The sequence below is a fragment of the Castor canadensis genome, chromosome 14, assembly GCF_047511655.1.
Source record: "Castor canadensis chromosome 14, mCasCan1.hap1v2, whole genome shotgun sequence".
Lineage (NCBI taxonomy): Eukaryota > Metazoa > Chordata > Mammalia > Rodentia > Castoridae > Castor > Castor canadensis.
Genome location: NC_133399.1, coordinates 2,947,119 through 2,960,022, shown reverse-complemented (window position 1 = coordinate 2,960,022; position 12,904 = coordinate 2,947,119). Strand labels below are relative to the sequence as shown.

At 40.1% G+C, this 12,904-nt stretch overlaps 1 protein-coding gene and 1 non-coding gene across 2 annotated transcripts in view; one reads left to right on the top strand and one right to left on the bottom strand.

Annotated features, from left to right (window-relative positions):
- The window catches only part of LOC141416617 (uncharacterized), a 48,869-nt gene that overhangs the window by 9,906 nt on the left and 26,059 nt on the right, over positions 1 to 12,904 (bottom strand). The window lies entirely within an intron of this gene.
- On the top strand, positions 8,073 to 8,178 carry LOC141417023 (U6 spliceosomal RNA). The gene has a single exon (XR_012441657.1). It is a non-coding gene; the product is annotated as a U6 spliceosomal RNA (small nuclear RNA).

Below are 12,904 nucleotides of genomic sequence, written 5' to 3'. Positions count from 1 at the left end.
CTGGGATTGTAGCAATCTACTAACAAATTCCTTCTACTTAGTCCCCATTAGAGTATTATCAGGTGAAAAGAGACTGCCTGAATAATATTATAAATGCATGAGTAAAAGTTTCTTGTCACTGTTATTGTAGAACTGCTAATGGAATGAACCTCACCAAACTAAATAGAAACTGTAGAAAGGGAAGAGTGTCCTGAAGCAATTTATTTCAACAGTGTCCTATTCTGTATACACTATTTATGATTATTTGCACATTTTGGCAATGTTCACCATAGGCAGTCTGTAGTAAGACAACCTGCAATGCACTCTTTGTGAATAATAGTTGGTATGACAAATAATATTTAATATCTCTAGCCATAATTCTTTTTTGAAATTGAGCTCCCCCATGGTGAGGTTTCAAGAGAGGACATTTGGAAGTTTCTACCTGGTTTCTTACAGACTAACCGAAATCTAATGCTAAATAAGACCCATGAAGGATCAAATAAAATTAGTTTTTGCTTTATCATGTAAAAGCATAATGTGGCAAGGAGAAATATGGCATGTGCCCCTAGAAATAGATGGATTTCAAGAAGTCATTACTTCAAACTAGATGTATACAATTTTGGAATTTCTAAAATACACCTTAAAACTCATGAAAAAAAAACTACTTTCCAAAGTGTAATAGGTGTCATAAATTGAAACAGCAATTTAAAATAACTGGAATAAGAAAATGATCTCTTGAACAACTTCTGATGGCCTAATCTTGTAATTCTACCAGAAGGACCACAGGTTAAACACTAGAGTAATCTATACGTCAAAAATGAGTAATAATGAAGACGGATAGGAGAGAGGAAGGGAAAGAACATGAAGTGACCTACTGTCTAATATTAATAAACAATGTTCAAACTACATTATCTAGGACATTGTACTACAAGAAAGAGATTAGCAAATAGGTCTCACAGGAAAGAGAACCAATATTTCATTGGCTTTAAAGTAAGAGAAAATTGATTCATGACAGAAGACACATCATACAACGGTGGCTAAAATCACAAAATCTGGAACCTACTTTCTCCTTGAAAACACACATTGTATTTACCAATGTCTTGGACAATAATCCAATTGCATGGGAAATACGAAAGACAAAATCTGAATATTTTTGAAGTCATGGTGTCACATGTCTATCATCCAAGCATTTGCAAAACTAAGGTAGGAATAGCATATGTTCAATGTGATCCCAGGATACATTTTCAGTTCAAGAGCTACGTATGAAGTCTCTGTCTGAAAGTAACCCAGAAAGAAGAGCATTTTTAAATTCTCTACCCAAGGAACATACAAAATGAATGTGGAATGTTAATACTTTAGACTGGCAAAAGAAAAACAATAAGGCTAAATATTTGCAATATGAGCCAAACAAAAGGATTAGTGTACTGCATATACTAATGAATGAGAATGTGATTGGGAAATCCACATGTCTATTCCACATAAAACACCACATACAAATACAGATCTATGTCAATGATTTAGCAATTAGCTGAGTAAAATAAATACTCAAATTCCAAATGCATAAGAAAAGTGTAATGTTTGAGTGGAGTGGCAATTGATACAATCTCCACTGACATTTCTCTAATTTTAATTGCAAAATAAAGTTTTGAAATTGTTTCTAATACCTACTGGATGTACTATGAATGTAATCAGAACTTTTTCCACACCCTGGAGAAGACATCTAGAAAAGACCCCAAAACCCTGACCACTGAAACAAAAGTGAAAATAGTTTATAGTTCAATACCACATATGATTGTGAAATACACTCAAAGACAGCACCTAGAAGGCCTTTGTGTGCAATAGCTGTTATACTTCTTCAAACTCCAAAGAGGCAAAAATGGAAGAACTCGATTTAATTGATAAGATGGAAAAAGTAGGGAAAGGATTAAGGTGGTAGCCATCAACTGTAGTAATGTGTGTACAGATCCTTTTTATTCACATCTACCAGGGCATCTATATACCGACTGTGCACATATGTGCATATCTTTCCATGTGTTTCAGAATTATCCTGAGATTATTTCACTGAATAATTTCCTATATGTTTTGTCAGTTGTTGTACATCACCTTTAATGTCAAAAATTTATGTTTCTTCATATAATCAATTTACAAAGATCTCAAAAGTTGTGATTGTATGAACACCAGAAAGTGACACAATAATTAAATTTTTAAATTCTGACTAAATACCCACTAATGCACAAAAGCATTCCAGTAGCAGCAGGAACCCAAAGTTGTCTTTGCCTTAGATTCTATGAATTAAAATGAAAACTTACAAAAGTCTCCAATCTCTCCCCTACTATTTGAAACCCAAGTGCAAATGAACCACCACTGCAGTGAGTTGTACAATGTGAGCTCTCTATAAATTTAGGGATTTACTAAAACCCTACACAGCACATGTCTTGGATCTGTTTGTGGATTGAAGACACTGAGTCTAACTTTTTATGTAATTCACAGCAATCAGTTTTACCCTGATGAGTTTGGAAGGAGCGGGGACACCAAGGACCACAGCTTCTTCTGGTAGGAAGCTACCACTTCCCATCATCACCTCACTTGGGAAGAGCACCCAGGACTCCAGGATGGATCAGGTTACTGAAAGTTAGATGACAGGATGACAGGGTTCTGCTCATCTACTCAGTTCTATACCCTACAGACAAGATCCAGTGAACAAGGCATGACAGGCAGCTAAGACCCAGACTCCAGTGCTGTGGTGGGGAGGCCAAGGTCCCTCACCACTGCTTCAGGCAGGTTCCAACTTCTTCATCCTCCTGAGACTGGGGACACTGGTCACAAACACTACTTTGACCTTCTAAGGTAACTGCGGTTGTGCCCACCACCCTAGCTAAGTGCGCAGATAACAGGGCAGTAAGATTGAGTCTCACAGAGTTTATATCAGAAGAAGTCTCAGTAATTCAGAAAATATGGGAACCAGAAAGTCAAGGATTAGATTGTGGTCCCTTCTCCCACCAGATTGTGATTGGTCAGTCTATACAATTCTTTCCTCCAGCACTCTTCACTGGCTACTGAACCTGGGCCCTGTCACCTTACATCTGTATGACAGAAGAAGTAATACTCCACCTGGTAGAGTGCCAGGACCAATAAGTGATTCCAGGAATAGCCCTTAGCATACCAGGCCTCCTCCCTTGACCCTATGTTCCCCAGCATGGGAATGCATTGTATTTACGCAGAACCTACACCTGCCTTTTCCAAAAGAACTCTATGTCTCTCACTTGGAAATGGGCCCTAGAGTCTGATCAGAATATTCCACACTCAGCATCTAAGGATATACCTCCTGATTTCACAGAAGGACCAATTTCTAGGACAGGGCAAGTGAGACTTCAATAGAATAGGACAAAAGGCCTGATGTTGTCACAGTATGTTTGTATCACTCACTTGTCTTTATGGACAAGAATTTCTCACACCTGGTCCCTCAATCTACCAATTATGACCCAAGAAAGTAAGAACAAGCTGGGCCCCAGTGGATCACTCCTATAATCTTAGCCACTCAGGAGGCAGAGATCAGGAGGATCATGGTTTGAAGCCAGCCCAAGCAAATGGTTTGTGAGACTGAATCTTAAAAAAACCCTTCACCAAAAAGGACTGGTGGTTTGATGCAAGAATGCCCAAACAAAAAATGTAAGAACATACCAATGAGAAGCACAATTATTAATTACAAGAGAAGCTGTAGCTATCATGCCAACTCCACACCCAAATAGACCCTCAAGTTGATAAAAACCTGTGTTCTAGCAGACCGACCAAATGTGTCTTGTTTTCCCACTGTACTTCACAATCACTTGTCTTGATGGACAAGAATTTCTCACACCTGGTCCCTCAATCTACCCATTATCACCCAAGAAAGTAAGAACAAGCTGGGCTCCAGTGGCTCATGACTGTAATCTTAGCCCCTCAGGAGGCAGAGATCAGGAGGATCATGGTTTGAAGTCAGCCCAGGCAAATAGTTTGTGAGGCCAAATCCTTAAAAAAACCCTTCACAAAAAAGGGCTGGTTGTTTCAATCAAGGAGTATGCCCTGAGTTCAAGCTCCAACTCTGCAAAACAAACAAAAAATGTAAGAAAATACCAACAGGAAACACAGTTATTAACTACAAGAGAAGCTGTAGCTATCATTCCAGCTCCACACCCAAATAAACCCACAAGTTAATAAAAACTGTGTTCTAGCAGACAGAGCCAAATGTGTCTTGTTTTTCTACTGTACTTCACAGGCTTTCTCAATTGTCACATGGTACATTCTGACAAGACCAACTGCTTTAATGAAAATGCAAACAACTTCCTGGTGCAGAGGCTCAAGTGGTACATGGCCTACCTAGCAAGTGTGCGACATTGAGTTCAACCACAGTACCACAAAAAAAGAAAATACAAACAGCTGAAATCTTATCAAAGCAAAGTATTCCTAGAAAACATTGCTGATTGAAGAACACAGTATTTCATGTTCCCAATACACTTAGATGTCTTTTGTCAGTAAACCTAAAACAAGGTAAAGTTCACACTTTTGTTATTGCCAATTTCTACCTCAAAAACATAACCTTAATTGGCCAGAAGAAACAGAACACTTAATAAGCAAACTTTTCTGAACTTTATCTCCTTCTTACACTCCTGAAGTCTATGACTCACCCTCAACTTGAGGCAACACAAAAATCCCTTCTTTATGGTCACCTGAAAGACAGTCTCAGCTCAGGGGAAAGGATCTCTGGTCCAGGAGTTGATGATGCCCCCTCTGTTGTCCTTCCTCACTGATAGTTGTCCTCTACAGTATGCTCCTCTCTAATAATCACAGCCCTCCTCTACCTCACCCTTGAAACCCTGCAGTCTTCAGAGTTGGTGCTGTCCTGCTACTGCAACTTCAATAATGTCAGGTCCTGCATCCATCTGAAATTAATTTTTAGCATATTATTCAGACAACTCCAACTATGTCACAAAGGGAAAAATCCTCAAACCTTCAACACCTTTCCAACACCTCCCCTTCACCATGAGCCCCACATGCACACTCACAGCCTTTCCAGTGAGTTTGGCAATGTGAAGACAGCTTCAGTTTAAGAAGTGGACTGCGGATGTGGCCCTGGACTGAGACTGGATTCTAACTACTTAGCTTATTCAGGCAATCAGCAATGCCCCAGCATAATGGATGACACCTCCCACACACTGAAGGCTGGGGAGACCTGGAGCTCAGGTCCTGAGGAGTCCGAACAGGGGCCTGGGCCTGGGCCATGTCACTGCACACAGAGCACAGGATACCAGAGTTCACACATCTGACAGACTCACCCCAGAGCAGAGAAGATTAAGTACAAAGCTGTATTTGCAGCAACTCAGGAGATAAACTGCAGCACTGTACTAGGGAGATCCAGGTCTGTACAAACATTTTCAGGGCACTTCTAACCTCCTCAACCTCCTACAGTCTGGGATGCCAGTTACAAACTCAGCATTTTAGGCTTCTGTGGTGACTGAAGTTCTACTCACTACAGGGGCACCATGTGCAAGTCACAGGAGACAGAATGTCATTTAAAAAGATAATTATTAATAAGTTTCTTAAGTCAACATGAGGTATTTGGCTAAATTTCCTTCCTACTGTATGTATACATGAAGGATGCATCAGAGACTGCTGGTTCTTCATTCAAACATGTGATTGTCGCTTTTGTCCATATTGAATTATCAGTGCTGGTTTGATGTGCATGAGTAACCTACAGTGGAGACTAGAGGGATGAGAACAATGAGTCTACATGGACAGCAGACTTGAGCCTGCCGAAAGAGGGCAAGGAAAATCCACTGGGTGGTCTCTGTAGTTTCTCTTCTTTCTAGCCTGCCTCCTGCTGCTGAAAACATCTTAGGAAGAGTAAACAATGAGTTACAGAGCACACACGGGAAGTGGGTAGAAAGACAGACATGGACACCCTTGGAGGGGGCTCTATCTTCTCTGAGGTTGAAACTCACAGTACTTTAGGGCTATTTTCTGTACAGTACTTGTTTTTTCCATGCATAGAGCTGGTGGAATCACAATATCACATTTCTATAATGAAATTCTCTGAAAAAGAGGCTTAACACAAAGACAGATTTAGGCAGTGTCCTGAAAAAAGGTATCATGACTTTGGAAGTTTGTTTAGGTCAGAAACTTAAACTGACTCAGGGTAAGAGTTTCCTGCTGGCAAATACAACAGGGCTGAAGGAGAGATCATTTCAGTCATTGAAGGAGAGGGACCAGAGTATGGCAAACTACCAAAGGTACATCCTTACCTGCTCTTAACTCAACACAGAGAATTATGGTCTGTAGGGTTTATCCATGTAAGCTGTGCAAAGATATGGAATATGTATAACCTTAGAATGGGCATTTTATTGTGGTCTTGGATAAAGCAGTCGGCTTTCCTGAGGAAGATAAAGGTTTGGCTTTAGTCCATCTTGATTCTTGTGTAGAATATTGCTAGCATATAACTACTTCTCATGTATGTAATAATAATACCCTGTATTGGCACATTTTAACTTATTCAGATGAAAATGAGTAGATTTTGTAATGAGGATTCAGAAAGTCTAGGCCAAATTTCTCATTCCACCTCCCTGAAGTATGACATCAGGACCTATTTCATTTGCTAGTACAGGCCTTGCATACAAAAGATGAAGAAGTTCATCATTCTTAGATCAGCCTTAACTAAAATGGTAACAGTTTTTAGAATTAAACAAAGTGACCTTAAAACAGCACACAAACAGTAGTAATCCAACTGAGTAAAGGTAAATTTTAGTCATATTTAGAATAATCAAAAGCTGTAAGGCAGAGTGTGAAAGTTTTTTAACTTCAGGGCTGGCAGAGTGGCTCAAGTGATAAGGTGCCTACAAAGTATATATAAGGCCCTGAGTTCAAACACCAGGACCACCAAGTTTTTTTCAACTTCAGGAAGTGAGATGCAAACATGAAAAACAAATAGACAAATACTGTTTCTTAATGGATACAAAATATAGAGAGATGTAAAGTATGACAAGAATAATACTGAAGGTGGAGTGGGAAGGAAATAAAAGAAAACTGTCTTGATGTCCAACTATAGCTAAGTTTTGTTTGCTAAATTTTGAATAGCCAGAAAACAGTTTATGTAACACTTGTGGTAATTATGAAGAAAACATTTCTTTTTTTCTTTTTCAGCAGTGTGAGATTTGAACTCAGGACTCTTCCACTGGGCTGGGCAGGTGCTCTACCACTTGAGCCATTCCACCAGCAAAGAAAACATCTCTAATAGAGATACAACACAAAGGAAAACAAATGCAACCACATCACATCAATAATACATAAAACAGAGCATGCAAATATGATTGAAGGGAGGGATCAGTATATGCACAAGTCATTAATAAATGTGAAGATGTTGGACTGGACTAGTGCACCAATGAATTATTAGTACCTCTGAGGCATAGAGCCAGAAAGATGGTGAAGCATTGTATTTCAAATTGGGCAATGATGGGAAAGGCACTGAAGGTTCACAAGTGGACAGCATCCTATAGAAAGTAGAAAATTGCAGCTCAGAAGAGAGGGAGGGGGAAAAAACAGCATAAGCCTGTAGAATACACAGAACCGGGGACAGACTTGAGTAATAGAAAGCAAGAGCCTCACAAAACATGCTGGCAATAGGAAAGTTCTCTGTTCTTCTTGGCATTCAGTCACGGTGCAGTGGTGGCAGGCCATTATGATAAGCTCCTGGGTCTGGAACTTCAGCATTGAATGGTTCCTCCATTTTCCTATCTCTGGGAACACCCAGCAAGGGTCAGTTGCTGACCCAGTGATTGCTGGCCTGAAGTACTGGTCTAGCTACAAGGGAAAGGCCTCAAGTGAGATCATGGCTGAGCTCCAAGTGCTAGGAAGCTGATCAGATATGTAGGTGACAGAGGAAATCTCTTTCCATTTGGTCATTGGTAGTGAAACATATTAAGGACAGATTCTCAAATGTAGCATAAAATTAAAACCTAGTGGAAAATTTTGTAAAATATATTTGAATTCACTCATAAATCCAACACAGATATAATTCAAATAGAAATACCTTATCAGCTGATCTGATTATAACAGTCAGTATTATGTTCAATTCAACAGCATATATACTGAAACTGGAATGATACAGAGAAGATTAACATGGCCATGCACGAGGATGACATGCAAATACCTGAAGTGTTACGTATTTTCACAAAAAACGACAAAATCCATGGAACTCAAACATAACTTACAGAATTATGTCACATTAATCCACATGCTTTTTTTAATCAAGCTGTTATCTTTTGAAGTATGGAGCTGCCAATGTTCAACTGTATTTTAGCAGTTCCCCTGACTCAGGTTCTATTGCAGCCAGGTTTAAAAGTAGGAACCAGAATGATAAACGTAAAGCTGATGTTCAGGAGTAAAAATTGGGTACAAATAGTATTTAAGAATGATAAAAGTTATAGCTTGGTTGTGTTGCATGGAACATTCTGCACAAATTTATAATTTGCTCATGTTACATATACAGAATTCAACTACATGAACAATTTCACTGGAATTTTACTTGTTTTTAGAAATATTTTGTGTTAGTCATTGAAACAGGGCATCCCTACATAGTCCAGGCTGCCTTGGACATGCTGTATTGCTTGGTGGGCCTCATACCTGTCTTCTATCTGTACGGAATATGTTTGTCAAACCACACCAAGTAAAATGACAGGTTTTAATCCATTGCCCATTGCCATTTGTGGGAAAGATGAACCCTATTGCACATCTCTTTTAGTCAAATTTTCTCTTGATAAAATCATCTATCATATCTGTGAAAGAAAGAAAACCAAGTACAAGTAGCAATACATGCTCAAAGGTCAGTAGCTCCTACCACATCCCACACCATCTATAAGAACTGTGAAAGTCACAGCAGTTGAGGTAGAGACTGTCTTTGCAAGAAAGTCACATGATAATGGGTCATCCAAATACTTACTTCAGTTCAGGGTCATCACATTCTCATTCATCATCTACAATTCACAAATCACATAGTACTTCTGACACTTCACTGGAACTATTTTAAATTGAGAGTAGAATATAAACAACTATTGGGTAGCTGGTCCCAACAATTCCATTTTGTACACTGGTTTTCTAGCACTTCCCATTACAAATTCCTACTACTTGTTCCCATAAAAGTAGTACCAGGTATCCTAAAACTGAATAATGTTATAGATACATGAGAAAATTTCCATATCTCATGGTATCTGGAAACCACTATTGGGATGAATGTGAACAATTTAACTGTAAAAAGTGAAGAGTGTTCTGAAGCAATTACACCAACAATATCCTACTGTAAGTAATGAATTCACCTGGCAGAGTGGCTCAACTGGTATAGTGCTTGCCTGAGCAATCACAAGACCCTGAATGATAAATAAGCAAAGAAATAGGTAAATAAAGGATTTCAGGAAACTTGTACTATATCAGCTAAATATAAAGCACATCACTTTGCAGAATTTATACCAACCATCTGAACTTCAAGAAGAACATCATGGAGTGATTCCAAGATGGTGGCTACAGGGAGGAAGCAGAAAACATGCCTCCTATAGTGAAATCTTGGAGAGATGCTGGAGACACACCTTGCAGGCAAAACCACCAAGAAGAGGCAAAACTTTGACCCCTCCACACCTCCAGTCTGTGCAGAGAATCTCCACTTCACATTAAACGGCAAAACCAGGAGGGCCCCCAGGCCACCAGACACCCATGCCCAGACAGCTTGGGAAGACACGGACAAGGTAAGCTGAGCAGTATGCAGTACTTCCACAGACAACCCTGGGCCAAATCAGCATAGCCCCCTGGACAGACCAACCCCCACCCGGGGGAAAAAAGAGAAACTGAGTAATAAGCAATAAGAACAAAAAAGACAAGTAGCAAAGAGGGTGGAGTGCCCTGAGTGCCAAAGAGGGGGGAGGAGAATCCCTACCGGAACTGTAAATAAGCCGGGCCTGGCTGGAGAGGGCGGGAGCAAGGGCATGCACCCGGCAACCAGGAGTGGGAAGGCTGTGAGAGTGGCAAAGGGAGGAAAACTCTACAGGAGAGAGGGGAAGACCCACCTCCCATGTGAGCTGTAAACAAACACACTGGCTGGCAGGAGCAGCAGCACACACCCAGCAATCAGCAGTGGGAAAGCTTGGAAAAGCAGCAGGGGAGGAAAACTCCACAAGAGAGGGGGGAGGACCCACTTCCCACGTGAACTGTAAATAAACATGAAGGCCTGAGAAAGCGGGTGCAGTGTCACCAACCCCAGTGTGCTTGGAAAGGGGAAAGCTTGTAGCAGTGGCTCGCACAGAGGAGAACTCTTGAATAAACAAAGCCTAGGGGACAGGTGAATGTTAAGCTCACCCCAGCGATCTGCATAAATAACGCCACCAGCAACAGCAAGCTGACAGCAGCAGGCACGCAAGCCACAGCCGCAGATAGCCATCCACAGACCTGTCTCCAAAGTCTTTTTTTCTCTCTCTCCCTACCTTTGATGAGAAAACAACCGAACTACACCAGCATGCTGAAAAACTTACTGAAATTGTATTTTATTTGAACTTGGGACATTTTATAGGTTTTTTTTGTGTGTGTGTGCAGTTTTGTTCTACTTTATGTCTCCCCTTTGATGAGACAACTACAGAACAACATTGGAGGCACCATCTCCAGGATTGGAGGCTGAAGGATGGACACCAAAATTAAGACTGATAACCAGAATATATAGGGAACTTAAAAAACTAAATTCTCCCAAAACTAATGAATCAATAAAGAAATGGGCAAGTGAACTAAACAGAACTTTCTCAAAAGAAGAAATTCAAATGCCCAAAAAACACAGGAAAAAATGCTCACCATCTCTAGCAATAAAGGAAATGCAAATCAAAACCACACTAAGATTCCACTTCACCCCTGTTAGAACAGCCATCATTAGCAACAACACGACCAACAGGTGTTGGCGAGGATGTGAGGAACAAGGAACCCTCTTACACTGTTGGTGGGAATGTAAACTAGTACAACCACTCTGGAAAAAAATTTGGAAGCTACTTAAAAAGCTGGACATTGATCTACCATTTGATCCAGCAATACCACTCTTGGGGATATACCCAAAAGACTGTGACACAGGTTACTCCAGAGGCACCTGCACACCCATGTTTATTGCAGTACTATTCACAATAGCCAAGTTATGGAAACAGCCAAGACGCCCCACCACTGACGAATGGATTAAGAAAATGTGGTATCTATACACAGTGGAATTTTATGCAGCCATGAAGAAGAATATATTATTATCATTCGCTGGTAAATGGATGGAGAACATCATTCTGAGTGAGGTTAGCCTGGCCCAAAAGACCAAAAATCGTATGTTCTCCCTCATATGTGGACATTAGATCAAGGGCAAACACAACAATGGGACTGGACTTTGAGCACATGAGAAAAGCTTTAGCACACAAGGGAGGGGTGAGGATAGGTAAGACACCTAAAAAATTAGCTAGCATTTGTTGCCCTTAATGCAGAGAAACTAAAGCAGATACCTTAAAAGCAACTGAGGCCAATAGGAAAAGGGGACCAGGAACTAGAGAAAAGGTGAGATCAAAAAGAATTAACCTAGAAGGTAACACACACACACAGGAAATTAATGTGAGTCAACTCCCTGTGTAGCTATCCTTATCTCAACCAGCAAAAACCCTTGTTCCTTCCTATTATTGCTTATACTGTCTCTTCAACAAAATTAGAGATAAGGGCAAAATAGTTTCTGCTGGGTATTGAGGGGGTGGGAGGGAGAGGGAGGGGGCAGAGTGGTTGTTAAGGGATGGGGTGGGGGCAGGGGGGAGAAATGACCCAAGCACTGTATGTACATATGAATAATAAAACAATAAAAAATAAGAAAAAAAACCTTTAGGACAACAATTTTAAAATAAGATACACAAGTACTTATATTATGCAGAAATCTCTCACATCCTGTTAGTAATACATTATGACAGCAACATTTTCTTTTATATACCCACTTGCCAAATAAATGTAAAACTTAATACACACATGAAAAATCATATAGTCATCTTTAAGCTCAACTTAACCCAAGTGTATAGCACTATTAACAGGTCTACAAGTATTACAAGTTCACACAGTGTCAAAAGGGTTTAGAGACATTAAGGAAATAATTCGCATTGTTAAACCACATATAATGGTTCTTTCTAAGTGTAAAATAAGGCAGGTTGATGGTCCCAAAAAATATCAAGGTAGCAATCTAACTTAGCATTAGTCTCAAATTTTACTAAAGAAATAAAACAAACATGGCTTTTAGTGGAACTTGGACGTTTCAAGGTAATTTGAAGTGTCATTTAGCTCTGAAAATCATGTCCATTCTGAAGGTGCATCCCTTGCTCCTTTCCTTTTTGTATAGCAAATACAAAACCACAATTTTTATTTCCCAAGATTTACAAGCCTTCAGATCCACTTTCTTAAGGCCACCTGACTTTGACATTCATTCCTATAAAACTATGAGAAACAATCTGAGAACAGTAACAGGTATGTGTGCAAGGGAGGAGGTAAATCTCATTCTGCTCAAAGAGCAACCATGTATGCATGTGGATGTCTATTTCCAATGGTCTGGCAGTGTGGGAGACCCTTGGAAATTCAGGGATTTAGTGGCAGCACTAAGAAGATGGGCCTCAGAGGACAGAACGTGGATTTAGTTCCTCATTACTCTTATCTCATAGGAAACCCAGAATTCACCTTAGAGAATGGGGAGAAAGGGTGCACAGCACTGAAATTCTCCTTTCCCACACAAACATCATAAATAAGCCTAGAAGATCCAATGAATACCCTGCATCACCACACAGATGGGGAGTTTCAGGTTTGGGTGTGGATATTTCCAGAGAGGACTGTGGGACAGGATGAAGTAACCTCTCACAGGGACAAGACAGGA